Source organism: Pinus tabuliformis, chromosome 9, assembly GCF_031772625.1.
Source record: "Pinus tabuliformis cultivar Carrire ecotype Pingquan chromosome 9, CPIR1, whole genome shotgun sequence".
NCBI classification, from domain to species: Eukaryota; Viridiplantae; Streptophyta; class Pinopsida; order Pinales; family Pinaceae; genus Pinus; species Pinus tabuliformis.
The window spans coordinates 531,002,988-531,020,278 of NC_142307.1; the positions used below are offsets into that span (position 1 = coordinate 531,002,988).

Consider the following 17,291-nt stretch of genomic DNA (forward strand, 5'->3'; position numbering starts at 1 on the left):
AACTACAGTAGTTTCCTTAAGTTAAGGAAATCAACTACAGCTAATAAATTTATTGTTAGGAGCTACTGAAGTGGTCCATTACTCCCATCTGGAGTTCTCTGCCTTGATCTGTGGGACATCTGACACATAGCTATCAGAAGCTTGATGGAATCTTAGCTATAAATTCATCTGTTTGGTCCCCAAGCTTGCATCTCAATCCCCTTCAGTTTTACACCATCTAGCTGAGATAGCAGAGCTTGGAAGTGCCTTCAGATTTTCTGCATTCTTTTCTTTTTTTTTGGGCAGCTGGAGCGTGGTTTTTTCAGAAAGAAGTTGCATCAAGAGTTTCACCAATGGCTGGAGGTAACTCGTATCCCTGGGTATTAAGTTTCAGTGATTCTTTTCAGTTCTTTCCGCATGCAAAATCGCTGGTTAAGTTTATTAGTTTTCTAACAATATTATAATGTTAAATGCAATACTTCACTTAAAATATTTCTCACGATTACAGTAGTTTGAGTTGAATGGCTAGGCTATATTGCATTTCATTAATATTTTCAATTTTTATGTTAAAGTCGTTAAATTAGAATGTTATTCCTAGTTATTTATATTGAAGTTTCTCATTTAAGATAACTTTGCATTTATTTTGTTATTTATACTTACTTTGTTGCCATGTATTATACTCATTATGGATTATGCTTGTTTTTGTTGTCTTTGCTTCGTGTATTTTCAAGTTCTAATCTCCGCTAAAGCAAGTTGACACCAAAATCTTGGAAAATCAAATTTACAGTAATAATTTAATAAGTTGATTAGGTGGCTAGTCATCTTCATGTCCTACTCGTTACAGTCTCACTATCAATATTATAATCAGGAGCTCCACATCCCTGGGTAGGTTCATTTCATGATTCTATTGTCTTTTCCTTTTAGCCTTTCATGTATAGGCAATGGAAAGTTAATGTAAAATGAGTATTAAGAACCCCTCAAAACTCTTGTTTGAAATATTAAAGCATTAAGTTCAGTGCCTAAGACCTTGCACATTTGCAATCACTTCAATCATCTCAAATGTTCCAAACAATGGCGGGAGGAATGAACAACTTAGGCCAAGATGGAATTTTGGAAACTCTTTGCAGGTTGTCACAATGACCAGTTACTTTTAAAACTTACAAATCATACACATTCCTAATTTTGCAATATAAATTTAGCACTTTAATTGATTTTCACCCACGAGCATCATAAGTAATCTTTGTGACACTCTGGATTATTCATTTGACTATACTTTTATTGTCAAAATTCAATCTCAATCTTCAGATTGTGCAACTTAATGTAGCCTTGAGTGGCAGGCACCACCACCAGCAACCACTTGGGTTGCCAAACTAAATTCAAACAAAGTACACAATTAACAGCTTAGAAGCACATTAAAAGACACAAACACATACAAGGAAGACTGAATATGCACAATCAAACGATTCAATTACACTGCAAATTTATGAAATTACATTCTTAAGGTCTCAATGGGCTTCTATTGCTAAAAACAACTACCAGATTTAAAACTCTTTCTTCAAATACTAAATACAAATCCTTGTTGGTCTAAATTTTTGGTGAGATCTACAGGAACTTGATGGAAAATCAAACAATAATTAAATTCAACCCAGTTTTCCTCTATCTCATGTTGCCATATTCTCTTCTCTTCTGCTGCTATTCCTCTTTTTCTTTATTCTTCCTCTTCCCTTCTCCTTTGTATTTTCTTCTTCTTCCCTGAATTCTCTCGTGTCCCTCTTCTTCTCCATTAATAAATCCCTTCACTAAAACTTGTTGTATATCCAATGTTCCTCACCTGCATGTACTCTTAAAGCTTTGGGTTTCAAATTTACGTCAAGTGCGTTTTAGAACACCCTAAGCCTCGAGGTGTAGATCAGTTGGTGTTAGAGATCTTTGCAAAGGTAATTGGATCAGACCCCTCTTAAATTTATATATCGAGGGGTTGCATTTAGTATGCCTAAAAATTATAATGAATGTTAGGTAAGCACAAACCTAACCCAGTGATCAATTCTGTCAATTCAAAAAGAAATCTAGTGCCAATAGAAATTGAAGGCCAAATGGAAAATTAGCCCAAAAGTAATTATGCCGTAAGGAATTTCCCTTTGAAACAAATTCCCCCAGCCACCTCCGTGTCCTATTCTGCATCATGGATTTGTGTGTTAGACGATTGAAATAATTTTCATCGTTGATCCACAACCAAAATAAGCTAATGAATAACGGAAAAAAAAGGTTTAGAATGATCATGTATTCGTCTCTCTCTAACGGTAATACACTTGCATAGTCTCTTTCAGTGTAATGGTATAAGATCGCTTATTTGTATGGTAAATGATCTCCTTACTGAATTATCAATTGCCAAAACTGTTAATTGCCTGAACTGTGAATGGATTCATTTATTTCCACTACCTTCCTTCTGCCTAAACTATGAGGTGAGTGATCATGCACATCAAGGTGGAGGCGTCGGTGAATCAGACAATCTCCACGCTCATCGTCGATGGGGAAAAGAGTGGTACAAGAACACAGAGTGGCAGGTAAAGTAGGTCGCTGGGGGGGGGGGGGGACGCGCGGGGGGGGGGGGGGGGGGGGGGGGGGGGGGTGTTGTTGTTGCCCAATTTGTGGAGCATGCTCGTCTCTTACAATAATGACAATTTCAATGGTTTTTCAAGGCTCGCAATCGTTGAAATGTTGTGCACATTTTTCATTCATGTGAAGCCGCAAATATTGTCCATAAATGTATTTTATTAAATTTTCTTATTCAAAAAGCAACCCGGTACTGGGTAAAGCACTCGATTTGCACATCCATGACCTAAATGAAAGGTAATTCTCAAGAATGTAAGTAGTATTGATATTATTCAGGTATAGTTAGCCAATTTCTTAAATTTGCATTCTAAAATACAAATTCACAATCTTGAAAATTATTCCTGGAACTACTAACCATGTTTGCCTGAACAGTATTGATCGATTTTTTGTTGACTGGTGAATGACCTTTGCAAGAGCGTGTATTTGGTTTCTTGAAATATGATGTTGAGTTTCAAACTGCAGGAAAAACTTATCACATCGATAAATGTATAGTTTTCTACAACATGCATATTTTAAACATGTCAACTTACTAGAAATCATCGATTTCTTGAGGAGTGATGTCTCCATTAACTCGATTTGCTTCAGTAACTCCAGCAGCCAAGGCAAGAATATCTAGTGTTATTTACCAACTCCCACTCTTACGACCCCAACTTAAATGCCTCGGATGTATTCCACCTCTTCCCTCTACACTTTCCACATGAAGTGTATAGCTTGAATTAGAAAAAGAGTCCTCATAACCTTCGTTGTTTTTTAATACACCATTGCTTTCCTGTGCTTCAAAATCTGCCAATGCTTCAACACCAACAGTTGGCCATGAAGGCTTATGACCTATTTCAAAGTCAACTCCTCCTTTACCCATGTTAGGACTGAGAAAGTTCCCCCCTGAAGGAGGAGCAGAAGTATCTTGCAGTGTAGAATAATTTTGTAACTTGGCTCAAAAATTATTCCTCGACGGTGGAATTTTTGTAAAACATATTTATTTGAAATTCTATATTACTCCTTTGTTGTAATGATTTTCTCTTCTATCATACCTGTTAGCACTTGAAATTTCACCTCAGGTTGAGAAAGGTAAACCTCAAGGCTACATCAAACCATTTAGCCTCGTAGCTAGCCCTACAGGGTAGGAGAAGGCTCTCTCCGGTCAATCTCGGTAGATTTTCAATGGGATGAGATGACCAACAATGTATCACTGATATTAGGCTAGTAAACTGATTTGAAGGTTGATTTGGGGGTTTTTGGGGTTTTTTTGGTGGCAAATTGAGGAACTGCAATTTAGGGTGCGGGGATTGGACACAGTTTCTGCAGGGGGGTCTTTGGGGCAAGGTAGGAAGCTGTATTGATGTCTTTAGCTGAAAGGGATGATTAAGAAGAAAGATGAGAGGGCTAAAGAGAGCAAACAATGGATTTGAATTCTCTTTAGACAGCAGAAAACATAAAAATTAAACAAATTTAAAAGCAGAGCATGGCTAGCATGAATTCTAACTTTATCACTTCATTTGTTTAATATGCAGCAGTATAGAAAGGAAATGAATCACATAACAAAGCTTACAATAACATGAAGAAACACACCATCAACACATGAGTCCACAAGAATCCCAAAGATGACTGCAAAACCCTGGTCTTCCTTAGCCAAAAATTGCAGAGATACAAGTGATAATACAATGATAGCTTCTCCCTCAAGAGTCCAACCATGAAAATGAGCAAAAGAGTGCATAATATAGATGATCTAACCTCTTTCCCCACCTCTAGGGGTCGAGCTCCCTTTCCTAGGAGCTGTTTCAACTACTTCTAAACTGAGCACTAGATAATAGGCAATCATAACAACTTGCCTCTATAAGCTAGGAAACCTATCCATACATTAAATATTTACCATTTACATTCAAGAAACTTCTAGAAGTGTTAAAGAAGAGTAAAAGTGTCTTTGAGTCATGATAGTTACATAAAAATCCATCATCTAGAACCCCAAAAACTCAAACTAGGTGAAAACAGTGATTTTCTGTCCGAACTGGTAAAATCTGGCACAAATTCCTCAACGGGTCGCGCACACTTTCTCAACGGGTCGCGCACTTTGGAGCTCTGTTTGGAGGCCTTTCTGGTGTCAGAATCGAGTGCAGGATAGCTCATTGGAAAGGCCTCTGAGTCTACTTTCCAACCCAACCAGAATTTTTGGATTTGGAGGTCATTTGCCTAGTCAAAAGTCAATTCTCCCACGACTACTTCTGCAGCTCAAAAAAGGGGCAGAAAGTCAAAATTTGGCTGTATTTTGACCTTTTGGAGGCCCAAAACTCCATGAAAACTCAAGTCCATCCATAGGCATGTGTAACTTTACATGAAAAATCCAAAAATGTTGAGTTTTTGCAAAACAGAGCTACGATGACAAAGGGTCTCACCGGGGGTGAGACCCGTTGAGAAGCCAAAACCTATAAATTTCCCAAAAATACCAAAATTACCCAAAATTCTCCAAAATTTTTGGGATTTGTGCTGAAGATGATGCTAGTGAGTGCCATGCTCCTTGAGGGATGCCTCAGCCAAGATACGGAGTGGATTTGGCCTTTTTCTCCGTTTTAGTGCCTCGGTCAACCTCCTTTGAAAAACTTTCATTTTAGCCTTGCAAACATGCATCCTTGCCCAATAGTGATTTTTCATGTTCCTTAGCAGCTTTTTTTCTTGCTTGGCCTTAGCCAACAGCCTTTCTAAGTGTGCATTCACCTGGATGAGCATGGACTCTCGTTCCGCAAGCAATAGGTCACCGGGCCTCCTTCTTTTCAAGATTCGGTCTCCTCGAATCCTCCATAGCTCATCAAGGACTTTCTCATATCTCCCCAACATTTGGAATCCCTGTAGCCTGTGCAATCACCTCGGGTGTCAAAGTGAAATCCACCCTGGCAAGGTTGACATGTCCTTCATGCAAGTGCAAGACAAAGAACTCATAACAGGACATGTACTGAAAGCAAGAAACTGCCAAAGGACAAGCTTGTAGACCTGCCAAAGAAGTAGGCTCCTCTCTCCGTGATGGCCACCTTTTCCACCTCTATGTGGCCTCCTCTGTACCTGAAACTCTGAAGATGATGAATGGTCATCACTCTGCTCATATGTTTCAGTGTCTGACATGTCTGAGGAGCCATTTAAAATTTCATCCACTTGCCCAATTCAACTTTTGCACACAAGAGCCATCAATCATGACAAACCACCAACTGAAGTGTAGAAGGCCTACCTCAAACAAATTTGATGATTTGGAGGAAGATTGAGCAAGTCTGTGGTCACTTGGCAGCTCACTGGCAAGTTTTTGTGGAGAAATCCTCAACGGGTCGCGCACGTTGATTTTTTACACTGCAGGAGGGCTCTCAACGGGTCGCGCACCTCCCAACGGGTCGCGCTTTTGCAGGAGGCTTTTGGAGGCCTTCCCGGTGTCAGAATCGAGCACAGGATGGCTCGTTCGAAAAGTATTTGAGTCTACTTTCCAACCCAAGTGGAATTTTTCAATTTGGAGTTGATTTGACCTGTCAAAAATCAAATATCCCAAGACTGGTCAAAAAGTGCCAAATGAGGCTTCCTGAAAGAAGAGTACTGTTGCAGTCAACTTTTGAATGCCTTCTTCAACCCCAAATTGAGCTCATGATAGCTCATTGGAAAGCTATTTGTGTCTAGTTATCATTTTACCCATCAAGAAAATCATTTGGCCAACCCAGCTAGGATAAAACTTGATTTTCCCAAGGTCACTACAGAGGTGTCTTTGATTCTCCTGAGGCAACGATATTCTTGACATTTCTCTCAAACCATGACACCTGTGAAAAAAGTGAATGATTTTTTTCTTCCTTGGCATGTTTTGGACAAAAACCTCTCTCAGTTTCCCAAAACTCATCTTTGATTGATCTGAAACATCTTTTGAGTGAAACTTGTCCCGATGTGTGGAACAAGGGATTTTGCCGAAATGAAGCGAAATGAAGGGGATAGGGGGCTTCTAAATTCTTGGGGAAATTTGGGGAGTAGGGAGGGATGTTAGGAAGTAGGGGAAAGTGGAATCTCAGAGATTGAGTGAGGGGAAGGGGTCCAAAAGGGCAAAACACAGGCCCAACCTAGAAAATTGCCAAGTTGTAGCTAGAAACTAGGGTTTGTGCAAAAACGAGGAATTTGGCGGATCTAAGAGATGGGAAGCATTTGATAAGGTACATGAAGGATAGGGGAAGGTGTATGAACATCAGGAAACAAGTTTTGCCGGTGATTTGACCATCCAAGAGAAATTGGCTTCAAAACCCTAGGAGAGGGAAATGAACTTGCCAAAGCACAACTGAAGCATGAACAAGATGTAAAATGACTCATTAGACACTGACATGATAATGACAACCCTCTGGATGATGATAGGCTCAACTGAATGATGACATGGACTAACATTTAGGCAAACCCTAGACCTAATGCCTAGTGACCAAATTTTGCTTGAAGACTCACTGAAATGACAAAATTTGACCTTGACACTTCAAAATCACTTTGTAAGAGCACATTTGATCACTGGAGGAAGGCTGGAAAGACTGACACTAACATTGGCTCCAATGGGGATGGTAGCTCCTTGGAGGTGCCAAGAACCTTAGACCTCTGGGAGAGCAGACCAGTGCCTTACAATTATTGGGCAATGGAGTCAAAAACTCAAGCTGAAATGCATGACTAAAAACTGATGAGTTGACAACACAAATTGACTCTCACTCAACTAAAAACTGACTCGATACTTAAGCACAACCGACAAACTGAAAATGATGCTCAAAAGGGAGCTTATTCATCACAACTTACTCTAACAGTTTCATTCATCACCTGATCAAGTGAAATGAAACAACCAATGCAACCAAGTAAGTATCCGATCTGCTGTTCGAATTCTCCACAAGTCCTCGCTTATGACCAACAAGAGAGAACTAATAAAATGCAACTCCCATGACGACTTAGAAACAGATCCGTAGAATGATATGAATTCTCTATCCACCTCCAAAAACACTGCATAAGGATCTTGAAATTCAAGCACACTGGAACTTAGCTCATCCAATGGATTACTTCTCTTCTTCTCATACCATGAATGCACACTTTGATCTGAGCCTTGTGACGAGACCTCTGCTGAAAATGACAAAGAAACCGGCTGCCGGATCAAATTCATATCAACACATGTTTCAAGCTCACATGTGGTCAATGGAGAAAGACTTTGACTGCAAACCTCATCCAAAACATCAGCTATTGGATCATGAAAAACTTGAAAAGACTGCTGTAATGTATCCATTGAAAATGCATGACATCCTTCTAGCTGTTCATCTTGTTCTTGAGAGATTTTACGAGAATTCTGCCTTATAAACTGAAATGCTTCGAAACAAAAGGGCATAGAATCTTCCTGCATCATCAAATCATGTATGTCGGCTGCCATACCTTCATCTGTAATCTGCCCTTCAAGTTCATTTGGTGGCTACAAATCTGATGCTATAGGCTGCTCAAGAATTTTGTTATCTGTTGCATCCTCAACATTTACACTGATAGATTGTTGATTTGTTATAGGCTGTTCATTTGAAGATTTACTATGCAATCTACCCTTCAAAAACTGAAATGATTCAAAACAGAATGGTACGGAGTCACCTTCTTGTATCATTTGATTAAATATGTCAGCTTCCATGCTTTCATCTGCAACTTGAAAACCAATGGCATTTGGGGACTGCAAATCTGAATATGTAAAGTCTGGAACAAGGTTTTTATTGCCTTCAAGATGGTCTAGATCAAGACTTGTTGACAGCTGATTTCTAATTTCATGGAAGTTGTCTCTAATGAACTGACATGAATCAAAACAAAAAGGCAAAGATCCGCCACTTACTTCAAACTGTGCTGCACTTTCCTCGTCAATGTCATAGCTGATATGTGATGGCTGAACATTGTATTCAAGCTGCTGAAAATGAACTTTTTCCTTCCACAAACTAGCTGCTTGTTTGATTGCAAAATTAACCTCTGTTTGGAGAACATAATCATCATCATACTGATCAAAACGAGGCAAATCATCACTATAAAACACATCATCAAGCATGCATGTCATATCAATAGATCTCTCTTCTCCAAGGTGATCTACAAAACAATCATTATCATATCTATGACAACTAGGGTAAGAAACAAAATGTTTTGGATCAGCAACTTGTTCTTCTTCAATCAGCGAGCCATGATCTTGAACATCATAAGCATTTCTTGTGTTGATCTTGTCCATCATTTTTTCCACTGCACTTACCAAAATGTCAAATTTCACCTCTAAAGATGTTGATTTGGCCGGATCTATGTTTTTCATCTCTTCTTCCTTCATTCTTGCCCTTCGGATCAGCAAATGAGCCTCTACATCTACTGCATTGTTCTGCATCTCGTGAAGTGTTGCAATATTCTTTTCTCTCAGCTGAAACTCCATCTCCGGATCAAAAGCACCCGGGTAGTGCAAGAGAGCAGATCTAGGAGAAGGTCTTATATCAACTGGCATCGAATAATAAACTTGATTAAATCTGGCCGAAAACTGTTGTACTGTCTCACTTGGTAATCTTTTCAGTTGGTTATACTCTTCTACAATCAAGAAAAGGTTCTGCCCGATCATCCACCTATCGAGAAAAACTTTGACAAACTGCTGGAAATCTGAGATGCTCGCATCAGGCAGTGTTTTGAACCAACTCTTCACTTTGGCTTGCAAAGAAAGAGCAAAAAGCCTTATACTAACATCTTCTTCATCAACTTCAAAAAGATCTAGAAAATTCTCAAATTTCTGGACATGTTGCTCAGCGTTGACATTCTTACTTTCACCATCAAACCTCGGCAAGTATAGATCATAATTTTTGGGGAAAGCATGAAGAAAAGAAGGTAAAACAAGAGGTTTATACCGATCTGGAATTTTACAAGGTGTAGGGGTATGTACAGCAGGTATAAAATCAGTCTTGGTTGCTTGGGGCTCATCAATTTGAAGATGGTCATCACAAAATTCAGAAAAAGGATCTTGATTAAGCTCAAAGGTATGAAAATCTTCGGTATTCACAATCTTCAAAGGGAAAGAATCAACTGCAGGCCTGGGATCTCTTCTCAAATACAATATACTTTGCAAAGCCTTCTTGACATTCTTGGGAAAAGAGAAGAAATAATTTATGACAAAGAACAAAATGTCTTGGATGAAATTCCAACTTGAGTACCTGATCTGTGCATGTTGTCCTTTCATGTTTCTGCTGGTCGGGATCATCCTCCAGTGGAGTCTTTGGATCTGATCTTGAAAATGATTTAGAGTCGCCAAGTGAATGATTTCAGCCTGTCAAGTGTCTGATCGTTGTTCACCATCAACAATCAGATCTGAACTTGATACATGTACTGGGGTAAAGTGTCAATGCAGCGCTACATTCACAAGCTCACGGAGATTGACTGAAGCAGCGTTTATCTACTAACGCTAATGTAAAACAAGAGCGTTTTCGAAGGCTACCTGGCGTAACTTCAGGCTCCGTCTAAGACTTATGAAATAACACGTCAATGAGCAAAGGATTAGATGTTCTCCCCAGTATGGTCGCCAGTATGTTAGCGCTTGAAATTTCACCTCAGGCTGAGAAAGGTAAACCTCAAGGCTACATCAAACCATTTAGCCTCGTAGCTAGCCCTACGGGGCAGGAGAAGGCTCTCTCCGGTCAATCTCGGTAGATTTTCAATGGGATGAGATGAACAACAATGTATCACTGATATTAGGCTAGTAAACTGATTTGAAGGTTGATTTGGGGGTTTTGGGGGTTTTTTGGTGGCAAATTGAGGAACTGCAATTTAGGGTGCGGGGATTGGACACAGTTTCTGCAGGGGGGTCTTTGGGGCAAGGTAGGAAGCTGTATTGATGTCTTTAGCTGAAAGGGATGATTAAGAAGAAAGATGAGAGGGCTAAAGAGAGTAAACAATGGATTTGAATTCTCTTTAGACAACAGAAAACATAAAAATTAAACAAATTTAAAAGCAGAGCATGGCTAGCATGAATTCTAACTTTATCACTTCATTTGTTTAATATGCAGCAGTATAGAAAGGAAATGAATCACATAACAAAGCTTACAATAACATGAAGAAACACACCATCAACACATGAGTCCACAAGAATTCCAAAGATGACTGCAAAACCCTGGTCTTCCTTAGCCAAAAATTGCAGAGATACAAGTGATAATACAATGATAGCTTCTCCCTCAAGAGTCCAACCATGAAAATGAGCAAAAAAGTGCATAATATAGATGATATAACCTCTTTCCCCACCTCTAGGGGTCGAGCTCCCTTTCCTAGGAGCTGTTTCAACTACTTCTAAACTGAGCACTAGATAATAGGCAATCATAACAACTTGCCTCTATAAAGCTAGGAAACCTATCCATACATTAAATATTTACCATTTACATTCAAGAAACTTCTAGAAGTGTTAAAGAAGAGTAAAAGTGTCTTTGAATCATGATAGTTACATAAAAATCCATCATCTAGAACCCCAAAAACTCAAACTAGGTGAAAACAGTGATTTTCTGGCCGAACTGGTAAAATCTGGCACAAATTCCTCAACGGGTCGCGCACACTTTCTCAACGGGTCACGCACTTTGGAGCTCTGTTTGGAGGCCTTCCCGGTGTCAGAATCGATTGCAGGATAGCTCATTGGAAAGGTATTTGAGTCTACTTTCCAACCCAACCGGAATTTTTGGATTTAGAGGTCATTTTCCCAGTCAAAAACCAATTCTCCCACGACTACTTCTGCAGCTCAAAAAAGGGGCAGAAAGTCAAAATTTGGCTGTATTTTGACCTTTTGGAGGCCCAAAACTCCATGAAAACTCAAGTCCATCCATAGGCATGTGTAAATTTGCATGACAAATCCAAAATGTTGAGTTTTTGCAAAACGGAGCTACGATGGCAAAGGGTCTCACCGGGGGTGAGACCCGTTGAGAAGCCAAAACCTGTAAATTTCCCAAAATTACCAAAATTACCCAAAATTCTCCAAAATTTTTGGGATTTGTGCTGAAGATGATGCTAGTGAGTGCCATGCTCCTTGAGGGATGCCTCAGCCAAGATACGGAGTGGATTTGGCCTTTTTCTCCGTTTTAGTGCCTCGGTCAACCTCCTTTGAAAAACTTTCATTTTAGCCTTGCAAACATGCATCCTTGCCCAATAGTGATTTTTCATGTTCCTTAGCAGCTTTTTCTCTTGGTTGGCCTTAGCCAACAGCCTTTCTAAGTGTGCATTCACCTGGATGAGCATGGACTCTCGTTCCGCAAGCAATAGGTCACCGGGCCTCCTTCTTTTCAAGATTCGGTCTCCTCGAATCCTCCATAGCTCATCAAGGACTTTCTCATATCTCCCCAACATTTGGAATCCCTGTAGCCTGTGCAATCACCTCGGGTGTCAAAGTGAAATCCACCCTGGCAAGGTTGACATGTCCTTCATGCAAGTGCAAGACAAAGAACTCATAACAGGACATGTACTGAAAGCAAGAAACTGCCAAAGGACAAGCTTGTAGACCTGCCAAAGAAGTAGGCTCCTCTCTCCTGTGATGGCCACCTTTTCCACCTCTATGTGGCCTCCTCTGTACCTGAACCTCTGAAGATGATGAATGGTCATCACTCTGCTCATATGTTTCAGTGTCTGACATGTCTGAGGAGCCATTTAAAATTTCATCCACTTGCCCAATTCAACTTTTGCACACGAGAGCCATCAATCATGACAAACCACCAAGTGAAGTGTAGAAGGCCTACCTCAAACAAATTTGATGATTTGGAGGAAGATTGAGCAAGTATGTGGTCACTTGGCAGCTCACTAGCAAGTTTTTTGTGGAGAAATCCTCAACGGGTCGTGCCCCTCCCAATGGGTCGCGCACGTTGATTTTTTACATTGCAGGAGGGCTCTCAACGGGTCGCGCACCTCCCAACGGGTCGCTCTTTTGCAGGAGGCTTTTGGAGGCCTTCCTGGTGTCAGAATCGGGCATAGGATGGCTCGTTGGAAAGGTATTTGAGTCTACTTTCCAACCCAATTGGAATTTTTCAATTTGGAGTTGATTTGACCTATCAAAAATCAAATCTCCCAAGACTGATCAAAAAGTGCCAAATGAGGCTGCTTGAAAGAAGAGTACTGTTGCAGTCAACTTTTGAATGCCTTCCTCAACCCCAAATTGAGCTCATGATAGCTCATTGGAAATATATTTGTGTCTAGTTATCATTTTACCCATCAAAAAAATCATTTGGCCAACCCAGCTAGGAGAAAACTTGATTTTCCCAAGGTCACTTCAGAGGTGTCTTTGATTCTCTTGAGGCAACGATATTATTGACATTTCTCTCAAACCATGACACCTGTGAAAAAAGTGAAGGAGGTTTTTCTTCCTTGGCATGTTTTGGACAAAAACCTCTCTCAGTTTCCCAAAATTCATCTTTGATTGATCTGAAACATCTTTTGAGTGAAACTTGTCCCGATGTGTGGAACAAGGGATTTTGCCGAAATGAAGCGAAATGAAGCGGATAGGGGGCTTCTAAATTCTGGGGGAAATTTGGGGAGTAGGGAGGGATGTTAGGAAGTAGGGGAAAGTGGAATCTCAAAGATTGAGTGAGGGGAAGGGGTCCAAAAGGGCAAAACACAGGCCCAACCTAGAAAATTGCCAAGTTGTAGCTAGAAACTAGGGTTTGTGCAAAAATGAGGAATTTGGCGGATCTAAGAGATGGGAAGCATTTGATAAGGTACATGAAGGATAGGGGAAGGTGTATGAACATCAGGAAACAAGTTTTGCTGGTGATTTGACCATCCAAGAGAAATTGGCTTCAAAACCCTAGGAGAGGGAAATGAACTTGCCAAAGCACAACTGAAGCATGAACAAGATGTAAAATGACTCATTAGACACTGACATGATAATGAAAACCCTCTGGATGATGATAGGATCAACTGAATGATGACATGGACTGACATTTAGGCAAACCCTAGACCTAATGCCTAGTGACCAAATTTTGCTTGAAGACTCACTGAAATGACAAAATTTGACCTTGACACTTCAAAATCACTTTGTAAGAGCACATTTGATCACTGGAGGAAGGCTGGAAAGACTGACACTAACAATACCAATCTCTGAAATTCTCATATGTAGTCTGATTTGCACTGATCAGATAGAGATGAAATAGCGTAAGTCAACCAACAAACCAAATTGAAAATAATGTGTATAGTATGAGCACAATTGATGCATGTGTTTTTGACATAGATTTCCAAATTGTACATCATCTGCTACCATAATTTTCTTGGTATATACCCACCAAAAGGAGAATACATAAACACACAACAACGTTGTTGAAAAAACAAACATAAAGAAGATTCACAAACACATCTTTTGCATGAGGTAATCGTAGATGTGGAGTTTGCCCACCTATTGACTCTGGTGTCAAACTGGAAACATCATAACCTTCTTCAGGCTCAGGAGGGTGTGAATTTCAAGGGAGTATTCCAGGATCTCTTCTAGATTTGAGAAGAAGAAGAACCAAAACGTATATTGTAAAGACCACTACAATTACCATTATGGGTACTCCTGCATGATGTGAAAACTTGTCCAAAAGTTTTATTGCAACAAATACACAGAATATTTTTGTTGGAACGAGGATGAGAACAAACATCAAAACCAGTGACCTCACATCTGGCCCAAATATAAACCTCCCAGTAAAGAAAAAATTATTGCTTCCTTTCCAAGATTGATATACTCCCTTCTCGCTGTCAGTTTGGTCAATATTAGACCCCCCATGTCCGGAATCTGAGGAGGTGGATTTGCATACATCTGTTCTGAAAGCCTTCTCTTTCACCCCCACATTAATTTCTTTCCCAAAGAGATCTGCAAGAAACGTTGGTTGTATGGGTCAAACCCCAAATCATTGGCCCCCTGAAGACCCGAACTAACGAACTCCCGTTAAAAATAGTCTGAAGATTGAAAATCAAAGTGGATGGACACCTGGAAACTAGAACTGACGGCCTCCTTTAAAAGCAACCCTCCAGAAATAAACATTTATAAAAAATTATTATATTTACTGTTCTAAATATGAAAATATTTTAAACACCAATGTCCTTTTAATGATTTATTAAATTCCAATTTTTAATATTTTATTTTTAATTATTGTTGTTTAGTCTACGAGCTTAAGAATATTTGTAATACGACTCTTACAAAAGCGAAATTCCCGCAGGTCCAGGTGTATTTGGAACAATGAGATAATAGTATCCAAGCAAATCATTCGAATCCGTTTACTACTTTAAGTGTAAAATTAATTGGCTTCAAATGGGATGATATATTGCAGCTAATGTTGGATAAGTTGCTGAAGCTAGGGGGTATTTTTGTATATTTTTCACCTGTAGCATATATGTAATGCCATGAGCAATCTTGTCAAATGCATGTGTTGGAATATTGCTTCAAACATAGATTAGATTATATTGTTATATGGTTTAAACCTCTCACAAATAGTTGTTTCTTGAAGAGAGATCGAGATACCAAACCACCTTTATGCAGTTTGGTCTTCCTATCATTAGCAGCTTGGTACCTTTGGCATTTAAATAGTGTTTTTGAAAAAAAAAATGCTCTAGACTCCCTTGAATCTGTTTTCAAGAAATATGGAAAATTATCTTTTGTTTGGAAAGATAAGTTAGTTATTTGAAAGGCATTTTTAAGTGATTTCCCACTATAATATTTTCTAGTCATAAGAGATTATTTTCTCATTTTATTTATAAATTGCGTAGGAAAAGCAATTCAGGGTATTTTTTATCAAGTTATATCTTTAAAAATATAAATGGCATGCATCAATGAAACATAATCCTACTGCCATGGATAATACTAATGATTATGTGGCATGAGATATATGATGACAATATAATGAACTCAAATATAATCCTGCTGCCATGGATAATCCTAATGATTATGTGGCATGAGATATATGATGATGATATAATGAACTCAACTCACTGGTCGAAATTTTGATGCAGAAATGTGCTCTGCAAGAAGATTTGCATAATGTACTCTTAAAGTAACGCGGTGTGATTTGAGGGCATGGGTAGACTTGTTACAACACAATTAATTTCAACTCGCAGTTTCTTGTCGTTAATGCTTAATAGTAAAGGTAAACGTTGCACAAGAAAAATATCAATGAAACGTAATCCTACTGCCATGGATAATCCTAATGATTATGTGGCATGAGATATATGATGAGATATAATGAACTCAACTCATTGGTCGAAATTTTGATGCAGAAACGTGCGCAACGAGAAGATTTGCATAATGTACTCTTAAAGTAACACGATGTGATTTGAGGGCATGGGTAGTCTTGTTACAACACAATTAATTTCAACTCGCAGTTGCTTGTCGTTAATGCTTAACAGTAAAGGTAAACGTTGCACAAGCAAATCGAGGAAAGTATGTGTAGTATAATTTATAGGCCTGAAATGACTTTTACTCAATCAAATCGAGGATGACGTGGCAATAATATTCTAAGGTTAATTGACGACAGGGAATATGCATGTGTAAATGAATACTATATTCACATATATGAAAGATATAAATATATTATTATATTTAGAAATATATATATTTTTAATACATTGCAATTAATATAGATTACTAAATTAATATCAATATGTCATGTATTTTATGGTATAGCTTATATTATATTTATATAGTTATTAGAGAGCAATAGTATAAGAAAGCATATAACATAGACATAATATAAGAAAGATGAGTTCAAAGCATCATTTTTTTGCTTTTGGGGATTCCTCGGATAGATGTAATTTTTGCTAATTTTTGCTATGTCTCGCAATCTAGAATCTCTTATTATTAGAGTTTGTTATGTGTTTTTAGAGTTATGTTTGAATCAATTTTTCTCAGCAGTTTTTCTTAGTTTTCAGATCCTATATTATAAGGTTTTATTCTAAGATCTTATATTCTAATTTTTTGTTCGACTATATTATACTACTATATATATATAACTTAATTGTTGGTTTGGTGAATGTAAATCACTAACAATGATAGAGGAAAGATAATGCATGATTCTTTTAAGTTTTTTATTATTGCATTTTCTTTCATATGATTGATCAAAAATATAGGTTTAATATTTTCCAACCAATTATGTTTTTTATTATCATAACAATTGGTTTAAACTTTTACTTTTCCCGCAAAAGTTTGTCAACATTTGATATAAATAAGAGTCTTTCAGAGGCTATTCAAATCAATGCATGTGATTTTATGTGCACATCCATTATGGAGGAATGCCAAAAGATACCAAACTAGAATAGGGTTACCCACAAAATTTCATTAGATTTCAAACCCTAACAATTAAGAAGAGAAAATTACTCACAAATATAACCTTGCGGTGTTTTCATTGCAACACGTGATGCAATTGCTAGTTAAGTCAGTACCAAACATCACATAAGCTTGACCTAAAAGAGAAACACCAATTAAAAAAAGCATGAACCAGAATGACAATATGGGTATATACCATCGGATTAGGGTGGAAAGGATAGTCAAGGATCATTTTGGCAGCCTCCTCCATTCCACTGCAAAAACATCAAACCCTACAATGGCTTTTCGGCTATCAGAGGGCAATTTTCTGCAACTGCTTGACTACATCTCAGCCACCAAATAAAACAACCCTGAAGGCTTGAGCACCATTCAATGAGGATTGAGTAGATGACTGGACAACTCTACCGCCAAACTTTTAGACCTCCCT

The 17,291-nt window shown here is 38.6% G+C and overlaps 1 pseudogene; it reads right to left on the reverse strand.

Annotated features, from left to right (window-relative positions):
• Nucleotides 1-3,121: 3,121 nt before the first annotated feature.
• Nucleotides 3,122-14,365, reverse strand: LOC149149562 (putative protein S-acyltransferase 7 pseudogene; annotated as a pseudogene).
• Nucleotides 14,366-17,291: the final 2,926 nt, after the last annotated feature.